Source organism: Leptonychotes weddellii, unplaced genomic scaffold (genome assembly GCF_054177405.1).
Source record: "Leptonychotes weddellii isolate Sample4059 unplaced genomic scaffold, ASM5417740v2 HiC_scaffold_7839, whole genome shotgun sequence".
Lineage (NCBI taxonomy): Eukaryota > Metazoa > Chordata > Mammalia > Carnivora > Phocidae > Leptonychotes > Leptonychotes weddellii.
Window position 1 is genome coordinate 1 of NW_028048710.1, and position 9,165 is coordinate 9,165.

The 9,165-nt window shown below is 37.5% G+C and overlaps 1 pseudogene; it reads right to left on the minus strand.

Annotated features, from left to right (window-relative positions):
• Window positions 1–6,473: 6,473 nt before the first annotated feature.
• LOC102746526 (large ribosomal subunit protein eL13 pseudogene) lies at window positions 6,474–7,166 on the minus strand (annotated as a pseudogene).
• Window positions 7,167–9,165: the final 1,999 nt, after the last annotated feature.

The following is a 9,165-nucleotide window of genomic DNA, read 5'->3' on the forward strand; positions in this document are numbered from 1 at the left end:
TGATGGGTATTGAGGAAGCCACATTCTGCATGGAGCACTGGGTGTTATGCACAAACAATGAATCATGGAACACTACATCTAAAACTAATGATGTAATGTATAGGGATTAACATAAGAATAATAATAAAAAAAAACTCCTTGCTTCTCCTATCAGCCAATCAAACTCTTCAGCTTTTTTAAAGGTTTCCACCATATGGACTTTTTTCTCTATGCCTTGTGAATATTTGAGAGTGAGATGAGGGTAGGACCATAGTTTATAGAACACTTTTATCCCCTCTTCTCACATCCCCATTTTGCCCCACATTGGGGAAATTGCAAATGGTTCCACAGTACAATGAGGAAAATGTGAGCATGGAGAAAGACATTAAGCCCAGTTCTAGCTTGGGCAAAGGAATATTCTAGAATATCTGCCTGATTGAAAACATTGTCAAGAGCACCTAATAAGGTGCTCTTCTTATCTATCAGAGGTCTTCTTAATTGAAGGCCTTAGGGGTGATACTGAAGGAAGATTTTTAAAAAACCCTAACATTTTTGTCTCCTTTCATGCACAAACTGTAACCTCTAACTTAGGTTGTAATTTAAAGTTGAAACTTAGTTCCAGAAAAATCATCCTTTAGAGCAACATCCCAGTAGATTCCTGAGGAAAGAACCCTGAACACACTACTTCTGTTAAAGGAACCATAGTGGACTTATTTAGAAGAAAGCAGTAAACTATTTTGATTATGTCTGTACATTTGGCAAGATTTCTGTCATTCACAGGGTGTAATTAGAGGCACAACTTATACCAAAGGTTATGTGAAGGATAGTCTCTGAAGGCAGCCACCCATTTGGCAGATGTTATTTCAGTGACAGCTGAACATGACGCAGTTCAAAGGGTCTTGGATGTTAAGATTTTGCTTTTGGAGGAGCTCCTCACATGATGGGATTGGAGAGTCTTCTTGCACTTGGTACTTTTTCAGGTAGCTGTATGTGAGGCACATCTGGGAAAATATGGATACAACATATTCATATATGATATATAAGATGACATGAGGTTTATTTGTACATACAGGATGGCAACCATTAAACACATGATTTGAGAAGCAATTTATGTGTGGTATAGTTTTATTTGCCAGGCAAATGCAATCTTATTTGAGGGACAGCCTCTGCCATTGGTGTAAATCTAGTGCCAGTCGCCTCAGTGGTGGGACAAGAGGTAGGGCAGGTCCTCCACACCATGTGATCTAAAGCACACGGGGTACTTAAAGCACAGTGGCTTATTTAGCGATATTTGGGGAGTCACCTGTCTGCAATGTGGGTTGGTATGACTTCAGTGCAAAGGCAGGAGCAGGTTGTGACATTATAAAACCAGCCCTGGAGGGGGGCAGCCAAACCTGGCAAAAGCAGTACATGAACACTGAGATAATAGCAAAATGTTGTTAGCAACAAAACAATGGAAACAGAACTAGCTACCACTTATTGAGCATTTACTATATACCAAGAAGTGTTCAAACCACCTACCTCCTATACATGTTTTCAGTATTTCACTTAAACCCAACAATGGCTCTTTTTACACAGGTAGAAATTGAAGCTCAGTGAATTTAACTATGCCAAACCATGCAGTTATTAAGTGGTGGACGTGGGTTTAGAACCCAGGACTCTCTTACTCCAAAGCCCATGCTCTTTCTGTTAGACTGTACAAGTTTCAAGAATACTCTATGAGTTTTAGATGCATTTAGTTCTAATTTTTTTCTCTTGGCTTTTACCAGAAGAAGGATCACTTACTAGCTGCAGAGCAGAGTAATAAGGATCTGTAGGAAGAAATACAGCAATTCAAATAAACTAAAATCCCATTTGGTCACCAAAGTTTCTCAATTATCCTCAACCAAATGTCTCTGTAGTTCTCTTCAATCCATTTCCTCTTCTCTGTGCCCACTTATGTGTAGGTCCTCTTATCTGTACTATTAAAATAACTTAAGTAGCCTCTCTGCCTCCAACATCTCCTCCTATTCTACCCTCCACACATATTCCCTAGTGATATTTTCAAATCAAGTCATTCTCATCCTCAAAACCCTTCAATGAATACCTCAAAACCCTTCATGAGTTTATGAGGTTCCTCATAAACTTTTCGAGCCTCATATACTATGTTTTCAGCCATAACAAACTCCTACAGTTTTTCAAGAACAACGTACTCTATTGAGACATTGGAATCCATCTCTATCTTAATTTCACCTGAATTAATTAAACTCTCTTTCTATATTTAGACTTATTCAGGCCATTGTTTCCTACATGTAGGCTTCTAAGTATTGCTAAGATGAGATATCACAACTATATGGATTTGTGCTTCTAAATACTTATGGCTTTCAAGCTGTCTTTGACCCTCCATGCTGTGTGATAATCTGGAGTTTTCCTAGAGGACTCTTCTCCATTTCCCACAATAGCTTGTTGGAACCTCCACAAGCTTCCTTCCATCTTCTATTTCATCACTTCTACCTTCATTTTCAGTAATTGACTTCCCTACTATTCCAGAGAATAGAAGTCTTTCCCTTCTTTCTACAAACCTGTAATCATTTGACCCATCACTAACTCTTTCCCTCCTGCCTCAGTGGAAAAGTATCCTCATTATGCCTAAGAAAAATCCTTCTACCTGTGCTCTGGGTTTCATTTCCTCCCATTTGTTCTAGACTCAAACCATTTGCTTTGTCTTGTTTTGTTTTTAATACCTCACTTCCTTTTCTATTGATTCTTATCCTATAAATATGTTCAAGTTTTTCCCCACTATGCTATCCCTTCTCTGGCATTCACTTTCTATCACAGTTCAATCTTTTGAAAAATGTAGCAGTCACTAGCTATAATCTTCACTAATCAGAAAAGGTCTATGAGAAGGAGTTAGAGATTCAGGAACTAATATGTGTGGATCATGTGTTTATGTTGACGGACAGAATAAAACTGGATGTTAGGTAAGGATAGAGAAAGGAATAAAGGAAAACAATAAAAGTGGAAGGGCAGCAAAAAAACAGCTGGAGTAAACTAGTAGTTACTGAAAGAAAAGGACAATGTGGGTTTGCTACATAAAACATCTTCAGAGCAGGAAAGGAGGAACACAGACTTAAGAAAATAAATACTACAGGTTCCCTGAAGATGGAGTCCAAGACACAGAAGTAGGAGGAACAGAGAAATGGGTAATAGAAATTCAGATTGATTAGAGAGGAATGTCTATTTGTTTCCTTTTTCTCCATTAACTTTAACTCTTTCCTGTATCTGAACCTATTCTTTTTTTTTCTGCGTCTGAGGAAGAAGCTGCCACCTGCCTTCCTGCCAGAGCTAATTACTGCATTTACATGGTTAGATGATTCCACTGCTTCTTGATTTTTCAGGATCTTGCTTCAGTAGTTATCCTCACTTCACATGCTTCAATTTTTACCCTATATTTTTATTCCCCTCCCTCTTTCCCTTCCCTTCTATTTCCTTCCCTTCCCTCTTTGCCTCCCACTCTCTTTGCCTTTCTTTCTCTCTCTCTAAATACACACATACACACATATGTTCATATATCCATATATGTACATATGTGTGTGTGTGTGTGTATCCTACTTTGTACCAAACTCCATTCCTTATGCCTACAATCACACAGAGGATTCTCCAGTTCTAAAAACATTCATCCCTTAATCTTGATAAATTCATGAGTTGTCTCATTTCTTACCTTCCCTTTATCACCAAACTTCACTAAAGAGTAGTCTACAATTGCTGCCTCTACTTTCTCACACCTACCATCTAGTTTCTGTACCATCCAGTCTAATGAAACATCTTACTTGAAGATTACTGATAACTTCCTAATTGTCAAACTTAATGCTTCTTATAACTCATCCTCCTCTGTGTCTTGGAAACATTCGGCATTGATAAACACCCCCTTCCTTTAAATTCTTTATTTCTTTGGCTTCAATAATATTTCAGTCTCCGGATTCTTCTTCAAACTCTCACAGGATACCTTTTCTCCTTAACTTGCTTCTTTCTCTCCCTACCCCATAAGTGTGGGTATTCTCCTTAGATACTCCTTCTGATTTTTTCTCTGACTTTGGGCTTGGTGATTTTACTCACCTCTACAATTTTAACTATCCTTTCTATGTAGTAGACTTCCAGTTTTTATATGTATGTCCAACCTCTCAGCCCTGCATCTCCATGTATTTGATGAACAGCTAGATTTGGATGGCTTTCAAGCACCTTACATTCAATTATATCCAAAGCTGTGTCCTTTGACCAAAGCCAGCATGTCCCCTTCTTTCTTTCCTTTGTTAAGAGTTTTGCTCTCAGTCACCCAAATAAAACATTTGGATTTATCTTTGATTCGTTCATTCATTCTTTCAGTAAAGATTTGAGAATCTATTATGTTACCACCAGTTAAAAAACTTCCAGTGGTTTACTCTTTACTATACGATAAAACTGAACTTCTTAGGTTAACAATATGCTCTACAACATGCCCCCACCTTATCTTTCTTAATTTAGAACACTTGCAGCCTATCTTTCAGGCAATGGGAACTAGCCATTCTGAAAATGCACCCTATGACAAACATTTACAATTCGGTGCATTTTTTTCTTGCCATTTGGAATACGATAATTTCCCATACATTTTGCTTATTAAAATCTTATTTATGCTTTTTGTGTGCCCCTGTGTTAGCCTTTAAAATCTTATTAAAAATCTTATATTTATTTATAAAATCTTATTTATTTCAAAACTATCTCAAATTCATCTATCATATAAGTAATCCATATTTTTCTTACAAATAATTTGTCTGATTTCTCTGTCTCCACAACATACTGTTGCTTGCTTATAGTACTTGTCCATTATTCTTATATCATGGCTTTGATTTTTCCTTTATTGAAAAGGAGAAAGAGTCTACAACAGAGGGTTTTTGGTAAAATATCATCATGTAAATGTTTGGAAGATAGGAGATCTGAATTGGAAGACATGATAGAGGATATCAGTTACAGAAAAGAACAGCTTGGATTTGTAAATTAAGGATGCAGTGTCCTTTCTTCATTCTTCATAAAGTAGAGTGGTTTTGGAATAGAGGGACATTTCAATTACATCTCAGAAAAGGGAATAAGGCCAGAGATAATTGGAAATTGACCAGTGAAGCTGAATACTTAGAAAATTGTGTGCAAAAATGTAGACTTGAGAGATTATTTGGAAGTGTATGCTAGTACTTTGCAGTATGCTTACATAAAAGGGAAGTAATCCAGTAGGGTTGACAGGATTTATATGCGAGAGAGAGTAGAGGTCCAACATATAAAATGAAAGAGAGCACTTTTTCTGATCATGCAATGGTAATACTGAAATTAATTTCTTAAAAGCTTGGAAATTTGGCAAAGGTAAATGGGAGATGAGCAAATTCCTATAAGTAAGAAAAAGCATTGAAAATGATGAGGAATGGTCAAGGAGAGAGAAGCCCAGCTTTCACTTCAAGCTGTCAGAGAGGATTGGTACAGATGAAAAAATAATTTGAGGAAAGCTCTCAAGGAAAGAAATGAAGCCAAATGCTTTGAAGAGAAAAATAGATATTTTCAATTTTAGAACAAACTAATGGAGAGCAGAGAAAAGGAATAAAGAAATTAGAACAGAAATAGGGAAATCAAAGAGCAAATGACAAATGCCTGCAATAGATGAAGAGTCTGAGTGATATAGGGAAGAAGCAAAAGCAAGCAAGGCTACTGACATTTTCTCACGCACAGGAAGGGAAGATGGTTGTCATGTGTTTGAGAGATTATAGACAGATAGGTTAAGGTGACTTGAAGTCAGTTATAAGAGTCCTTTATGGAGCTGTAATGCAGGAATGGATATAAGCTAACACAGGGGCACACAAAATCAAGCAGAAAATGAAAGAGTGACTCAGCAACAGACTTCACAGCTCAAGTGTGAGTGACTGTCATGAACAAGATGTTGAGAAAATCTGAATCTGCTTGTGGTATGGATGTGGCATAGTGGAAAATCTACATGCTCTTGGGTTAGAGATGGTTTTAGTCCCACTTCTACCACTTACCAGCTGTGCAAACTTGGGAAAATCTCTCAGCTTCCAGATCCTTGAATTTCTCATCTGTAAAGTGACTTCACATTGTTGTGAAGCTCAAATGAGACAATATTTGTGAAAATACCTTGAGCAAAATTTAGATATTATTATTCTAGGACTTTTTTTGCATGAGCTGAGCAAATATTTGTTTGTGGTTTCCTTTTCCCCCCAGCTTTATTGAGATATAATGGACATGTAACCTTGTGTTCATTTAAAGTTTATGACACTGATTTTATATATTGATATATTACAGAATGATTATATCTGTGGGTTTCTATAGTAGATAGAATAAGAAGGAAATCACCAATATGATAAAAAAAGAGAGTGAATGATATATGAGCAAAGAAAAACTTAGAAACTGGAAGTCACTGACATTACATATATATGTGTTATATATATAAGCAGTTTTATATGTTATATATATAAGCAGTTTTATACATATACATATTTTATCACAAGTTGCCAATGGCACTTTATTTTTCTTTTCAACATCCTGTTCTACAGCTTCCCTGGCCCTTTTTGCTCGGATGCCAAAGAGCAGGACATTGGCAATGCCATTCGAAGACTGGCGAATGCCTTGAAGTTCCTCTCCTCCTCTGTAATGACTGGCTTTCTCCTTCTTACAGACATTCCATATGGGCATGACTGGTCCTGTCAGCTGGGTAGTCAATTTGAGTTCTTCATCAGAGCTGTCTCCCTTCTTGGGGGCCTAGGGCTTCCTGGGGAAGAGGATGAGCTTGGAGCCATACTCCTTCAGCCACTTTACATTGGCCTGCAGCAATTCCGTGGACTTGTTTTGCCTTCTTGGATTCACTGAGACTCCAATGGTCCATGCCACCTTCTTGCGGAGGCCATCCACCCATAACTTCCGTGCTGAAGCCCCTGCCAGCTTGCACTTTGGTTTGATACCTCACCATGGGGCTTCAGGATGGGCTGGATGGGTCTGGATGCGGGTGCTCCAGGCCATGTGGTGTGCCTTGGCTTGCAAACCTTGAGTCTGTGGATCTTCTCTGCTGGCTGGTTGAACCATGTGGCTATGCTGCTGCCAGTCCTTGGGGAAGTGGGGCTTCAGCATCATGCCATTTGGTCTGTCTGGGTGCCATGGCTGCGGCCTACAGGCCTCCTCTGAGGGAGGAGAAAGGCCAGCAGGAAAACAATATATGTATTTTTAAAGTTTTTATTTTAATCACCTGGTGCTCACCAGGACAAGCGCAGTCCTTAATCCCCATTACCTCTTTCACCTATCCCCTCCCCCCTCCCCCCTGGTAACCATCAGTTTGTTCTCCATAGCTAAGTCTGTTTCTTGGTTTCTTTTTCTCATTTCCCCTTTGCTTGTTTGCTTGGTTTCTTAAATTTCACATATGAGTGAAATCCTATGGTATTTGTCTTTCTCTGACTGACTTATTTCACTTAGCATAATATACACTCTAGCTCCATCCACGTTGTTGCACAGGGCAAGATTTCATTCTTTTTTATGGATGAATTATATATATATATCTTCTTTGTCCATTCGTCTATTGATGGACACTTGGACTGCTTCCATATCTTGGCTATTGTAATACCATAAATATATACCTTTGGATTAGTATTTTGTATTCTTGGGTAAATACCCAGTAGTGCAATTGCTGGATCATAGGGTCGTTCTATTTTTAACTTTTTGAGGAACCTCCATACTGTTTTCCACAGTGGCTGCACCAGTTTACATTCCCACCAACAGTACAAGAGGGTTCCCGTTTCTCCACATCCTTGCCAACACCTGTGTTTTGATTTTAGCCATTTTGGCATGTGTGAGGTGATATCTTATTGCAGTTTTAATTTGTATTTCCCTGATGATGAGTAATGTTGAGCATCTTTTCTCTGGATTACTCATTTTTAAGGTGCTGAGTTTGGTAAGTTCTTTATGTATTTTGGATATTAATCCTTTATTGGATATGCCATTTGCAAATATCTTCTCCCATTCAGTAGGTTGATTGTTTTGATTTTTGTTGATTGTTTTCTTTGCTGTGAGGAAACTTTTTATTTTGATGTAGTCTCAATAGTTTATTTTTGCTTTTGTTTCCCTTGCCTCAGGGTACCTATCTAGAAAAAAGTTGCTATGGAGAATGTCAGAGAAATTACTGCCTGTGCTCTCTTCTAGGATTTTTTATGGTTTCAGGTCTCATATTTAGGTCTTTAGTCCATTTTGAATTTATTTTTGTGTATAGTATAAGTAAAGTGGTCCAGTTTCATTCTTTTGCCTATTGCTTCCAGTTTTCCAGCACTATTTGTTGATAAGACTCTCTTTTTTCCATTGGATATTCTTTCCTGCTTTGTCAAAGATTAATTGACCATATAATTATGGGTTTATTTTTGGATTTTCTATTCTGTTCTATTGACCCGCATGTCTATTTTTGTTCCAGTATCATAATATTTTGATTACTATAGCTTTGTATTATAATTTGAAGTCCAGAACTGTGACGCCTGCAACTTTGCTTTTCTTTTTCAAGATTGCTTTGGCTATTTGGGGTCTTTAGTGGATCCATACAAATTTTAGAATTGTTTGTTCTAGCTCTGTGAAAAATGCTGTTAGTATTTTGATAAGATTGCATTAAATGTGTAGATTGCTTTGGGTAGATATTTTAGCAATATTTGTTCTTCCAATCCACCAGCATGGAATATCTTGCCATTTCTTTGTGTCAAATTCAAATTCTTTCATCAGTGTTTTATAATTTTTAGAGTACAGGTCTTTCACCTCTTTGGTTAGGTTTATTCCTAGTATCTTATTTTTGGTGCAATTGTAAATGGGATTGTTTTCTTTTTTGTTTGTTTGTTTGTTTTTATTATGTTATGTTAATCACCATACATCATTAGTTTTTGATGTATTGTTCCATGATTCATTGTTTGCATATAACACCCAGTGCTCCATTCAATACCCATCACTAGGCTAAACCATCCCCCCACTGCCCTCCCCTCTAGAATGCTCAGTTTGTTTCTCAGAGTCCATAGTCTCTCATGGTTCATCTCCCCCTCCAATACCCTCCCCTTCATTTTTCCCTTCCTACTACCTTCTTTTTTTTTTTTTAACATATAATGTATTATTTGTTTCAAAGGGACAAGTCTGTGATTCAACAGTCTTACACAATTC